This window comes from Oryzias melastigma, linkage group LG23 (genome assembly GCF_002922805.2).
Source record: "Oryzias melastigma strain HK-1 linkage group LG23, ASM292280v2, whole genome shotgun sequence".
NCBI classification, from domain to species: domain Eukaryota; kingdom Metazoa; phylum Chordata; class Actinopteri; order Beloniformes; family Adrianichthyidae; genus Oryzias; species Oryzias melastigma.
In genome coordinates this window covers 14,784,914-14,799,680 of record NC_050534.1, presented here as the reverse complement: position 1 = coordinate 14,799,680, position 14,767 = coordinate 14,784,914, and the positions used below count along the sequence as shown (strand labels likewise).

At 38.7% G+C, this 14,767-nt stretch overlaps 1 long non-coding RNA gene across 6 annotated transcripts in view; it reads left to right on the top strand.

The window, feature by feature from the left end:
• Nucleotides 1–14,767, top strand: part of LOC112158751 — a 354,072-nt gene that overhangs the window by 244,978 nt on the left and 94,327 nt on the right. The window contains exon 4 of one of the 6 annotated variants that reach the window (XR_004947103.1): nucleotides 4,234–4,365. The exons of the other annotated variants lie outside the window; for them this stretch is intronic. This is a non-coding gene — a long non-coding RNA (uncharacterized LOC112158751). Of the gene's footprint in view, nucleotides 1–4,233; nucleotides 4,366–14,767 lie in introns of those variants that run through there. 6 annotated transcript variants of the gene reach the window in all.

Below are 14,767 nucleotides of genomic sequence, written 5' to 3'. Positions count from 1 at the left end.
CGATGTGGCCAGCATGGCTAATGTGACCAACACTTCTAACTTGGCTAGCATGTTACAAACAAGTTCTAGAATTATTTCTAATATCTCTTTAAAAGTTAACCGTTAATTGAACGCGCATTTTATAATCCGGTGCGGAAATTTATTATGCAAGTTGGTCTTTAACTTTTTACTCAGTACTTTTTTAGATGTCTTTAGTAGATGAGGTCAAATGTCTTTATGTGATGTTTTTAGGGCAAACAGTCTTAAAACTCGTGTTTTATTTTTTTCAAATATTTTCCTTTTTAAATATTAATTTTATTTTCAAACAGATGGGCACAAAAGCTTAATGAAAGCATCATACTATATATGCCCTGCTCCCAGTGCAAAAAAAGGATAAAAAAAACACTATTGTTGTTCATTAGCATGTAGATGAAAGGTAAATGTATTCATTTCATGCCGTGGAGAAGCCTGATCTGTATTCATATCTGGATTTGCATATTTCCCAATGATCTCTCTTCATCTACACACTCTCGTGCTCAGATTCTTTAATAAAAAAAAAAGACTGACGGTGAACTTGTTTTCCTTTTATGTCGATCGGTTTAAGATTTCAAATAATTTTGATATCAAAAGGACGCCTTTGATGGAGTTTAAACAAACGGGTTTGAGCGGGCCCCTGCCTCCCCGAGTCCTTCAGGTATGCAGTCGGAAATCAAAGCGAAAAGTCTGTAATTTCCATGCTGAACAGGTCACAGAGCAGCCTCAATCTAAAACAAACACACAGGTCCGTCTTTGATCCAAACCTTGGACATCGCTGTCACGTGTTGCTCCTTATCTGTGCACGTGCTCCTGTTGCATGATGGGAGCACATTATCAGTTCTTTGAGATTTCCCACTCTCCTGCTCTTTTTATTTAAGATATAGCACACTGATTGCTGCAGATTCTCTTTGGGTTCATTAGCTCTATGAATTCAGTGTTTCACACCGTCAGGTGAGGCGGACGACAATGAAACGCTCCGACTCCTTCTTTTAAACACGGCAAAGGTTTTGAATTCACATCAAAGATTGCAGCTGTGTGACAATGGAAGCTCCTCCACTGCTTGATGTATTCTATTCTAATACATTATTCAAGACTCATTTCTATACATATTCACCAATGTGGAGTCAATTGAGCTGCAAGCCTGTTCAATCGGCGAGATGTTCACAGTCAACCAAGTGAAAGAAACACAGGCGGCCGAGAACAATAAAACAGCCATAAAATTACTGAGAATTTGTTGCATGAAAAGCAGTTGAGAGGAAAGCTGGAACTTTTTATGTCTCTGTGGCTTTTGTGAAATACTTTGCAGAAGCTGTTAAATGAAGTCAGAATTTACTTTCATAACGTGCCCTTGAAGGCATTTATCTTGTGTTCCCTGTATTTTAATTTATTTTATTTCCATTTAAAACCTTTGCTGCTCTGCTAATGAATAAACACATGGAAGAAATGAATGTCGTGTCAATGACGATGCTCTGTCTTATTACTATTGGAGTTTTTGTAAATAAAAAATAGATAAATGGAAACTTTCTTTCTTTCTTTTTTTTCCACTTTGCTTTGACTTTTCAAGTCATTTTGGATTCACGTCCCAGCCTGAATCAATAGACTTTGAGTCAAATGTCAATATCATACAGTGGGCAGAGAAGACAAAAATACAGAGAGGCTGAACCGATTCATTAAATAATGGGGTTTGTGGCGTCCGTGTTTTGGTGGTCAAAAGTGTTTGTTTTTGAAAGGGCATTCCAATTCTTTTATAGCGTGACAGGAAAGCACTCTGTCTCCATTCTGAGGTGGACAGCAGAATGCAGAACATATGAAAGCAGACCTTAGATGGTCCTTATTAAGACCATGCTGATACAACCTAAAAACAATTATTAATTGAATATTTTTTTTTGTTTGTTTTGTGTGTTCCGGCATGTCTACAAGTGCTAATTATTTAATATGTGAGGCGGGAGGTGTTGTTGTTGATGGTGGGTAACTGTTTCTCATCTTCTTCAATTAACCAAACTCGTCTTTTACCAGCCCAATGTTAACTATGAATAGTTATATCTGGTGTTTTTGTTAAGCCACAATGGAAGTAATTTACACCGGAAGATTAACAGCACAAAAATGCATAACTAACTTTTTAAAAGTTTTATTCAATTTCAAGCTATTAGCGCTCCTAGCTGGAAGCTTTGACCCATAAATAAAAGCTTTGCAGCTTTCCAGCAGCTCCAATGGTTATAAAGTTTTTATTTCAAATCAAGACAGTAATAAAAAGAACCCAATAGTTAGTTTTATTTTTAGTTTTTCATCTCACGTTAAAGTTAAAAGCTTCAAGCTAGGAGCGCCAATGAAAATGAAACGTAAAAAAAAAATTTCCGTTGAGAATCATTCCAGTTGTAAATCACTCTATTCTGGCTTTTGTCGTTGTGTTTGTCTGCGTGAGGCCTCCTCCCTCTTAAATAGCCGGCAGGTGCCAATTAAGGAGCATTGGCCACACCTACCAGGTGAGCAGAAGAACGGGGGATGGACAAAGGGACAGCAGGAGCCAAAAACCACAGAATCTTAGGGTTCTGTCCGGATTCCCTCTTGAATTCCTAACTATTAAAAAGTAGTGCTCTGGATTTTAAAATCGATTGACGCCATGTTAACTACTTCTCTATCGTTTTTATAAGCGCCGGGTATGACGTCATCGACTCAATACGGACATTTTACGACGTTTATTTATGACTCCTCTGTGTTCTGATGGAGAAAATGTGGATGTTTTATTGAAAAATGACATTTAAACACATTTTTTGTTTAAAACTGTTGTCTAATAAAAATAACGGGCGTAGTATTTGTTTTAGACACTTTTATTAGATGTTCATCTTGAACCATAGGCAATCGCCCTCCTTTGCCTGATTGTAAGTCCGCCCCTGCATTGGTCTGCAGTTCATTGACTGGAACAGAGAGGACTTCATTAAAGCAGTGAAAGCGAAAGCATGTTTTGTCTAATCACTCAAGTACAGCCAATCATTGATGCGTCTGAACATTTTTCCGTTAGGTTTAAGAATGTATTTGAGCTAATGGTGATCAAAAGTTATAACTCTGATAAGTGTGTTCCTGAGGTATAGATCTTTAGCAGGCGGAGATAAAGGAAGTCAATGAGGAGGTGTGCGAAGCAAAGATTATCCAGTTAGAAGTGGAAAAGCCAGTGGCTCTTTGTGTTTCTTATCAGCCGAGGATTACATCTTTTTTCTGCACACAATCAGATTTTTCTAAATGGTTCATCTGCATTAGACAATAGATTTTATCATAAATATGTGCTTTTTTTAAGATCAGTCATGCATGATTTCTGCTACCTTTTGAAAATACCTCCAAATGAATTGCTTTTCTTGTGTGGAAAAATGAATTGAATTGCAATTATACTTGACATAGCCTCAATGTATTACCTGGTTTAGCGGTTTGTATCTGTACTATCATCATGCATGACTTAATGCATGTTTATGAGCTCTAAATAAATAGGTTATGCCTCAAATCAGAGGTGTTTGCCATTAAAACGTTCTGTAAATTGCTTCCTTTAATTCTTTTTCTCACAAAAACCTATTGTCACATTCTTTCTCCCTAAATATTTTCTACATTTTCATTTATTTTTCTGTTATACATCTACATTAACTTCCCAGTTTTCTTCACCACATGCTTGAAGCCCAAGTAAGCAAAAGCTGCAGCAAGAAAGCCCATGATTGATAAATCCCTCCCAACCAGTGACAGGGGACGTTTCAGCTCCAATCACAGAGCGGAGTGTCTAAAATGCCAGCTGGTGTTTATACAAAGCCACAGTTAGCATGGCTGCTTACTGCTCTGGAGGGATTGAAACGGCATAAATGAATGTGCCTGTTGAAATCCTCCGCCAGTTGTCCTAACAAGTTTGCATGCCTCAGTGCTTCATTCCCAATCTGCATTAATCCATACCTCCGAAAGTGTAGTGTAGCAATATATCGGTTAGTGCATTAACAATGAGTGGACCCACGTCTAATGAACTGGCATTCCAACACAAAAAAGGACCCGTTCATGTTTTGACCTGAGGCCTCATCTCATCAAAAACCATGAAAAATAATAAATAGGCCTCTAAAGAATTATGAGCCTTTGCAATTCATGCCCTATCTCCCTTTATTACCCAACAGCATGCACTGTTACCCATCCAATTCTCATCCCGACATTGAATCTGTCTTTTGACTTTTTCCGTTTCATTTCCCCGACCAGTTCTGCGAGACCTGAACATCGGCATCCATCCACTAAAGCCAAGGGCCTCGAAGTGGTTTCCTCTGATCTGGATCTGCAAGAAACAAAGTAGTTAATGTTTTGGTGTATTAGAACCAGCGACAAGACCTAGAGGGTGTAGAGGCTGAACTTACGGTTACAAGCGTTTGCTAGAAGCTGATATTTAATTACCAGCTTGCCAAGAATGTAGGATCATTAAGCGTTTCTGATCATTGTCATCTCATGAGACTCTGCAGTCACGGCCGAGGACGCTGTCAACAGCATGCACCGCGTTCACACTACAGGAGCAAACCACTGGTGTGTGCACGTTGCCCACACAGGGATTTCGTTGCAGTTATGTAATTATGAATCATTGCCCGCTCAAACTCTGTTACATTTTATTACGTCTTTATTTTGATGCTTGTATGTGTCACAACCAATTTAGTCTCTCAGGCCAAAAAAAGTAATGAATGAGTTCTGTTTTATTTAAAAAAAAATGATTTCAGAAGCTCTATGTCGTGGTTTCATCAGATGTTGTCTTATTGTTGGTGGGTGACAGCAGCAGGTTTGAGCTGTTGCCTGCAGGGTGGAGTCTCTTTAGATTAAAATAAACACACACACATAAACACGCTTCCTCAGCTCCTTTGCTTGTGGAATGACGCACAGAGCAAAGTGCCAAAAATAGAGCCTTTCATTTACGATTGTCCACAGCCCCCTAGGGGTTAATAATTTAAGTGGGAAAAAAATATGCATTCTAGTTACATAGCTACATTTTTATCCTTAAGACAAACTACAATCAAATGTGTTTTTATGTTGTGGCATTTTTCTGATGAGCCCTTCACGAAATGAGAAGAATCTGCAATATCTGATTTAAAAAAATGATCAATACATAGTCAAATAGCAAAACAAAAATACTCATTTCCATTTCACTGAGACAGTTTTATTTAAAAAAAAAAGTTCAACATTAAATAAATTAAAGTTTTGTTTTTTCCCCAAAAGAATTTTTTTGTCACCATAGTAACTTTCTAAAACTAAGAATGTTTAAGAAAAACTGTAGAGGCCATGGAATAATATAGGTTAGTATCTAATACATTTCCATTTTACTGCAACTGTTTTATTTAAATAATTTAAGATTACTAAATGCAAGGTTTTTTTTTTCAAAAACAAAAAATTGAGACTTATTCACTAAACAAATATTTATTTATTTTTTTTCATAGAACACAACAGAAAAACATCACGATACTCCTGTCATTGGTTAAAATAAAAAGGGACAGAAAGAAGAAAACTTGGTCTCTCTGCCCCATTTACCTAAATCAATCAAGCTTTTTTAACCAAATCTATCTCTTTGTATTGTAACATAAATATTGTCATTAACAATGAGGAAAAAGAGAACTAAAACATTAATATGACATAGTATGACCATAGCATGTTTCCTGAGGTACTGAGAGGTCTCTGAAGGTGAGCGGATTCCAACTTAGCTTGTTCAGAGGGATGCTAGCTGGCATGGTAGCTAGCATGGTAGCTAGCATGTAATCAGATGACTGATGGGAACTCAAAGTCAAATAAAATAAAATAAAATAAAATAAAAAAATAAAGCAGCTGGGCAAGTAAACATTTTCTTTTTTCGTGAAGGACAAACGGGCAAAAAAAAAGGCTGAACATAAAGAATAAGATAAATACTGAATAAGTCATTTTTGTCAACATGTTGCTAAGAAAATGTCAAACCCTTAGTCTTTAAGTTTTCCCTAAATGTCATCAAAACAAACAAAAGATGAGGGCAAAGATGTGTGTGGTGCTCATATATAACCAAATACCAAAATCATGGGAGATTTTAGCTTATTACAAACCTGTTCAACACACGAGGTTTTACATTAAACAAGATTTTTTTCAGTAACCTTCGAAAGAAAACGTTTTTAGCAAGAAGATTTGTGGTTTATAAGTTTTTTTGTCTGACTGTGCAGTTAAAAGTTGAACTAACGTTTAAAGTGAGGTCATGACAAATAAAAAAACTAAAAATATTAAGTTTTTTTTTCTTTGCAACAGAACTCACAGACGTCACTGCACCACTTTTTCTGAGTGCTGTCAGATTTGGGGACAATTTTGTGGAGACGATTGATGGTTTGTTGCTGCATCTGAGATGGATAAAACAATCCCTAATGACTTCTTACATCTTATTTCTTCAGAAGGCTCGGAGTTTCTGGCTTCTGTTTCTTCTTTTTTCTTGTCTTTCCTCATAAAGTTTTTGTTTCAGACTTCCAGTCTCTGATTTCTACTGTTATTACACTCATACTTCATGTTGTGTAAATCAATTTTTTTAGAATTCAGTATTGCTAACTGGAAGAAATGGGGCAAATAAAATAAAATCTTCTTTTATTCGAGGACATATTGACCTCACACAACTATAAGACGAGGCTTAATTAGGAAATTATTAGTGACTCTTTCAAAATAAAATTTGAAACTGCCTTTTAAAATATTCCTCTGATTGTTTTTGTCACATCCTTTTGATGGTAGTTATTAACTTTTGACTTGGGAGTGTAAGAAAATGGTTTAATTATTTTTCACAGCTCAGCGTGACATTAAATGTTTTACCTTGCTGCCCTAACTGTGAAATGAATAAAGAGATTTCAAATTATTCCATGAAACCAAAGCAATTACACTGTTTAAATTCAATTTTTTTTTGGTACTAAAAAGTAATCATTCTAATTATTTGAGCATTTTATTGAATTAAAACAAATTATTCTGGAGATCGCCGTTGAACTTCACCTCCAGACTCTCCGACAATCAGAGAAAAGTTTAGGCAAAAAGCGCTTTTATTTTAGAGGCAGGAGGGGGTCAACTTGTTCAATTATCTGGTATATTTCCCTCAAACTTGACGAGATGTGAGGAGAGAGCAGCTGTGTTACCGGGGTCAGCCAGGTGGCAGGAAGACAAGCAGTCTCTGAGATCACGAGTCTCATTATACCGAGGCAGGCGTGGGGACATTTATTTCTACCTTCTTTGACATAAGAACCTTTTCAAACTCGTATTGGGAAATTCTATTAAAGTCGTTTTACTTTGGCAAATAAATGAAGATCAAAGTCGTACTGGGTGTAATTTGACAGATTAGTGGAAATGGGACTCTGCAAGCTCATTTGGGCTTTAAATAATCAGGTATTTAATACCATATTCACACTATTTACATCATAAAATCTCAGGCTTTGGAACGTAAATCGTTTTTTGGGGACCACTACTTGTGGAATTGCAGTTTTGGTTTGGGAAAAAAAAAAAGTACAATTCTTGGGAATAAGCGTTTTATAGAACAGGAGCTTGATTTGGTAGCTGGTGGGTGAGTCAGACTAATTTCCAGTCCGATCTGAATTTGAACAGGATTGCCCTTTGTCGACAATCATTTTCATAACGAATCTGCACACAGTTTCTTGGCACAGCTCAGTAGTGAAGGCTTTAGGGGCCTTAGAGGAACCCGTGCCTGATTTCTGCAGACGATATGGTCCTTTTGGCTTCATCAGACTACGACCTTCTAGATGGGATGGCATTAACTCCAAGTATGGAGCCAAGATTTTTTGAAAGGAAAACAAATGAAAATGTGATTTGTCCACAAACAAGGGAAGGATAAAAACAAGACTAATGTTAGTGTTAAACAAGGGGTTGAATTGTAAGAAAAGGTTCTTTAATTCACATTTTGAGTTTAGCGCGTAGCGGCCAGTGCTTGGAAAACACATAACACCAGTTTTGTAACTTTAAAAAGTCATGCTAAAACAAAAAGTCACATGCACCCAAATGGGGGGTTGACTCGTATGGGTGCTGCAGGTTTTTTTAGATGTCTCGGCCTATCAAGGGTCATAGAGAGTAGCGGCTACATCAGAAACCTTTAACAACAAAAGAGTCATTTGGCCCCATTTCTTACAGACCAAAACCAATTCTTATTTTTGGTGGCCATTTAGCTATTAATTTGGAAAAAAGTTTGATATTTTTCTATAAGTAACAACTTCTATGTCTTTACTTTTGACAGCAGCAAATACAAGATCCTTTCAAAATAAAGTGGCCTCTGTGTTGAATAAAATCCCCATGCTGCAGCAGATTTTGATTTAAAAATCAAGAAAACCAAACCTGACATTTTCTTTCATTATGACAACAACTAGATGGTAGGGTGCAGCATGTATTAGAATGTGCTAAACTCAACTAATTTAATATATATATTCATATTGTTTGCACCTTTTTTGTCAAAGCATAAGAGCCACATGGGGCTCTAGAGCCACATTTAGAGCCCTGGGCTGCATCTTATACTATGTGCACACCAGGTATGTGTGGCACGTTGAAGAACCCACCGACTGTGGGACCTTAAACGGACTTTCAGCATGTGGTGTTCACACTTGACTATTGTCATCTGATACTAATCTGAGAGGCTTGGCGCGAAATGCCGAAGCGGTGCAAATCTCATGGAACTTCTCAAACAGTTGGCTCTTCCGAGGTTTGAACAGTCCAACGACCAAATCTGAATTCCCGATTGGCCATAGTTTAACTTTTGATGCCCACACAATCGTCGCACATTTTCTATGTAGAGCCCGAAAACAGATTATAAGAATGTTGTAGCCACACAATAGTTTTGAATTTAGAAGCCCGAAACACTCGTATACGTGTTCTTATACTGACTTGTCATTAAAGGTGATCTCTCAAACATTTCTTCGCCTCGTGTGAACGTAGAATTTAGTGTAGCTCACGTTTCATCCCGTTCCCTTGAGGCCCAACTAATGGGACGCCATGAAAATGGATCGTAAAACTGTTGGCGAGTGTATTGGGAAGCATTTGTAAGGGTAATGCATGTAATTCTGACATGTTGGTGATTATTAGTGAGGTGCACATACCGTCTCTTACCTGACCATGGTAAATGCTGCAAGTGCTTGTAGGACACTTGTAAGATGTCCACACAAACTACTCTCTGATTCCCTAATTTACTAAGTATAGTACAGCTCTAAAGGGCCCCTTGCGTTGGGCAGGGACTGAAAGGGTTGAAAAATAAAAAACCTGAATAACTACCCTGTGTTTAGCAGTATGTAGACCTTACCTTACCAATAACTAGAGTGTGCTGTAAGGGTACCGTAAAACAGCATCATTAGTATGTCAGAATTTTGTCCTTAAATATTTTCCAACAATTGTACGATCCATTTTTTAAGAAATCCAATTAGTTGGACGTGTGGGCCTCAAGGGTACTTCACCCTTGCTGACCCCTAAATGTAGTTTTAAGTGTTCACTACGACCTGTCGTCCACAGCATGTCCATAGAAAAACAGTGCATGAAAATTTTGGCTCTACTGGCTCACCGACCGATCTATATACCTTGATTTTTCGTGCGGATCACCTGTCAGCCCCATCCACCTACGAGGGCAGATGCGACTACGGTTTTTGGGAGGTGAAAAGGGCTTCCCAACTACAAGGAGGCTCATTGACGGATCCTAACAAGCAGGAGAAAATCTGTCTGAGGAATCCCAAAAGTCTTTCTAGAATAGCTGGAAAAGGAGGGCTCAGTTTCATTTGTTTGTACCTTTTTCTTAATAAAATAAAGATTAAGGGAGGTATGATGTGTACTTGTGAGTTCTAGCCTTTGCTGACTTAAACATCGGCAGGTTTCTTGAGGTTATTCATTAACGCCTTACACATAGTTGGCATTATTATTGTTTTTCCATACATCCAGTAATATAAAGCAACGGATACTTGTTATGTTGTCACCCTCCCATATAATGCTAGATGCAGCACTTATTATTGGAACCTTCAGTCTAAAGCCACTGGTATTGATTTGAGCCTTTAAAAGCCACATAGGCTGAATATGACTTTTCATTGATTTTCCTGTATAATAAACCACATCTGTCTTTTCCCCACAAACTGGGATAATTACGTATTTTCCGAGGTGCTCTAAGCTCTCCCTGTGAAGTTTCGTGTCCTCCAGTACATGTGTCATTTGCTGCCTTTCTCTGTTTGTGTTATTCCTTCTTCATAAGTGTGAGCAGGCAGATCTGATAGGACCATATAGTGCTGGCAGCTGGCCCATGTGTCTTAGTTAAAGGGCAGTGTGTGCATAATGCTGGTGCGGCAGAGCATCAGGGACTATAATCTCTTCTGGAGCAGTGTCATCATGGCGGGGTCACAGTCTCCTCTCTAGTACAAAGAGAGGAGGAGAGCGGAAGAGGAGCTGCCACTTTGGACACGCCGGACTTTACTTAGCTGAGCTGTGGTTCAAAAAGGCACAGTGGGGTGGATCCGTGCAGAACACGTCAGTATCTTCAATATAACATGTTAGTTGCTGAGAAATATTACAAAAATCATAAAGTATAGTGGTCCATGTACTTTTTTCTAGGAGATATAGTTACTGCACTTTCACACTCTCTCCCCCAACCTAACATCATTGGTAAGCCAAATCTGAAATATTCGGTTGTACAGTTTTGAACCGGCGTACCAGTAAATAGTGTTCACTGCAACGCAAATCGATTAATATAAATAATAACACCAGTGGAGCATCAAACTCTGGACACATACTATGCTAATTACTGTTGAGAATATTATGCAAACAGGCTCGATGTGTGGGAATCACCGTATGCTATAAATCCCCTTTTTAAGTAGGACTCCTACTAATCTTTTTGTCTTGAAGTTGTCACCTGTTTATCAATGTGTTCTTCTTTTCTTGGACTTATCCATTTGCAAAGAAACGCTCCACAAATATCTTGTCTTGTGTTGAACGCTGCCGGGCTACTATTAACGATGAAGTGACTAAAATATGAGAATCTTGTCGATTTTTAAAGCCAAACGAGATTTTTCACACCTAGTCATTTTGTTCCGCTGACCAAAATTTACAGCCCAAGTGATCAAAGTTGTAGCTGAGAGAATCTAGTTATTTTTCAAAATAAAAGATTGTCAAAACTTGAAAGTTTAAAACTTCCCGTTGCGGTGGTTGGGAATCACTGCAATAGGGGATGACACGGGATTGGATTTTCACTCCTGTCCTGTCCCACTCCGACAGACTAATCCCAGGTTTCCACGGCAAGCGTTACAACTCGGGAGCGATCTACAGCAGATGATTCCCATTGGCTATGGAATGGCCGACCTCGCAAACTCTGAATTCACGTGGGTTAACACGATAACCCGCCATTTCTTACGATTCAGGCTGTAATAGTCCCAACTTCACAAAAATTAGTGTGACTCAGCTCCATGCGAACCCAACAAAACAGATTCGAAGCGCCGGAGAGACGGTAGAGGTTCCAGTCGCACTTTTAAAGTTACGCAAAGACTCCGGCGATCATATTAGGACCGTAACTCTTGCCGCGGGATCCCGGGGTAATCCCGTCCTGCTTCTAGACTGATATTTAAAAAATAGTCCCGCGCCCTTATATTTTAGTCTTCATTTTTATTTAAATTTACTGTTATTCAACTCTTATGTTTCTCTGACCTGAACAGAAGAGTCTTTCATCTTTACTTTTCTCTCCACTGCACTTAAGATTTCAGCGGGAAACTGTGACTAGAAGCATGGATGGCTTCCAAGTATTTTTTCAATCGAGTTACATTGCAGATGTTGGAAAATTACAGACTGGCTCTGCCTTTACCGTTTTTTGGTCATCGTTCTTATTGGTTAGTTCCCGCTACTGTAAGAAACGTAATGGTTCATGGCAGGGACGACTACCTTCCCACGGGAATCCTGTGATTCATGGGATTCCCCCCCAAAAATGTCAGCCACTACTTATTTGCAAGTGGATTCATTGGAATGGAGCGGAGCAGCTACAAACTTTTTGAAACCATAGTTTTTATCCTGATTCACAACGATTTAAATAAAGAAAAATACACTTAATAATGTACTCCAAAAACCGAATTGTCATTGGAGTGGGACATTTTTCTGTGTTAGCATGGAAATTTTGGTGAAAATCCTGCACGAGGGCAAAGATTTTTCAAAAACTCCCCTTTGGCACGTTTTCAGTTATCACCACAGCTGCGTGTTTTTGTTTCTTCACTTTCCTCCTCCTTGACAGAGCTTGTGTCTTAAAATATTTATCCTCGTCTCGTTCTTGCTTCTCGAATAACTTTTTTTGTCAAGAGAACAATTTTTAGAGCTGTTCTTTTTTTCCCCGTCTTTCCCCGACTCTTCGCATCTGTCTTCCCCTCGTCTGTGTGGACTGTTTTGCTTGCCCCTCCAGATTTCAGATTTCTTATCTGGGTCAGTTTTGTGAGTGGAGTTTCTCCACTTCTTCTTCTTCTTCTTCTTTCCCTCACAAAACAAAAGAGGGCTACCTATTCTTAGCTCCACGCCGGTAACAGGGGTTGTCCTCCTTTTATTGTTCCCGCTGACATAAATATTGCAGACAAGAAGACTTACAATGAGGGAAATGAACTAATGCTGTTTTTCCACACGAAGAGTGCCTGTCAGGCTCTGTTACACATGTACACCTGACTTTTTTTTTATTCTTCTTTTGCACTTCTTTCCTCTCCTTCTTTTTCCTCAAGCTCAGCATTTTAAATTTGAACAGTAGAAGTTTTCTCTGCTGCACTTGCCAGGACGTTTACACAGTTTTGACAGCGCCTTTGTGACATTCCCTGGGGGTCTACAGAGGATTGAAGCATAGCCGAGAAGATTAACGCTTGCATGTTTTGTGTTATTCCCCTAAACCCTGGAAGGTGAATGCAGAAGGTCATCATTGTATACTGTATAATAAAAAGTGTGTCTGTCATTGTGGAGGATTAAAGCCTGTCCAGTGGAATGATAATGCCCGCCGCCGGGAAGTTATTGCACGGTAAAATATGCACGAATGCTTTTTGTGCTATGAAATTCTTCATTAAAGCCGCAGTTTTGCGAAGGTAATGATATTTCAATCAGGGTAATTGGAAACTGATTGGAAAAGTGTGTTTTTATCTACAAAACCTTAAAACCCGTACAGATTTCCGGGATTACCTTAATGAAAGGTCAAACTTCAATTCGAAGATTAATTGCGTCCATTACAGCGGCGTACAGGAAATGTAGCTGCGATCGGACTGAACTCTCATCCAGCAGCTAAACCTGAGGTGAGGCCGTCCGATTGATTGTGCTTATCTGCCATACTTCTTGTTTTTTTTTTTTTTTCTACGCCTGCACCTCCCTTCTTATTGCCTGATTGCTTTGCTTCACTTGATGGCTTCTGCGCGCCATCAATATTTTAGTCAGAGATTAATTTCACTGCCAAATCTGGGCATTGGAAAGCTCTCAGCATCAGATAACATTTATAAAGCCATGCTTGACCCTGAGCGTGAGGATGAAGAGAGACAGAGCGGATGAGGCGGTGGGGGAGTTTGGGATAGTTTCATTTTTGACTTTTCCGAGCCGCTTCATGTTTTGGTTTCGATTGTTAACTGGTTCCATTCAGACAATGCGGTTCACCTCTTCCTCATACCTATAAGCATGATGTCTCCCATTTTCCGAGAGCATACGGACAACAGCACGTTAATCCTTGGCTAAGACTGTGTGGTCAATCATATTAAATCCTAATACTTTCAAGGTCACCTTAGGCACGGATTCGCCGGGCATATGGTCCCATTTTAAGCCATGATTCAGCAATGTGTAGGGAGGGGGGAGAAAATGGGGTCTTTTATCTCTTTATTACATTTAGATTAACATAATTCCGAAATGCTGCGTTGGCCATCTTTGCCATTTCTCTTCTTTCGGTCTTTCTTCTGTTGTCCTGAGCACTCGCCTTTGATTCCGGTAATTGTTTATCCCAAATGAAGGCACGCTTGGATTATCCCAGTGATCACACAAAACACCACAGAGGTACAACGACACATGAACACACCCTTCCAGACGCCATTAGCTTCAATTAGTTTTCTTTGCAATTTAGATTTTCTTCAATAAAAGGCTGCATTTGTCAACCTGGAGCGGAATAAATGGGATTTCAGAGGCGCATTATAACAAGAGGGTGCGTAGCCAAACAGGCAGGCAAAATAAGCCCCTTATTACTGCTCCTTGACTTGTTTGCTATGGCTTTAGAGCAGGGCTGTCAAACTCAATTGCACACCTTAACACACCTTAGGTCGTGGGCCGAACAGGATAAACATTTTTTTGACACTAAAAGTACATTTTTCAAACTTTAAAAACATAACTTTTTAACATAACTATGAATAAAAATATTATTCCAAAATAAATCAACTTTAACCTTAAATAACTTTCAATATTTTAGTCTTTATAATGATATATTTTGTCAAAATTATACAAGTTAAAAATAAGCGCAAGATAACATCGGGACATTAAGATCAATAAAATCAAATATGGAGTGCCGGATACATTTCACCGGCCTTTGAATTTAACACATTTGTGGCCCCTAAGATGATATCTTGGGGCCCTCACTTTAACATGAAAGTTTAATGTTGGTGCTGTGTTTTGTATGTGAGCGGAGCTGACGAACCAACCAATCACGGTGGAGTAAATAGCTCTTCGGGGCGGGACATTGACTGGGCTTAAAGCAGGGAAACTTGCATTTTTTTTTTTTTAGAAAGTAACTTTTCACATGTAATTTTCTCAACTTTTGCAGCCA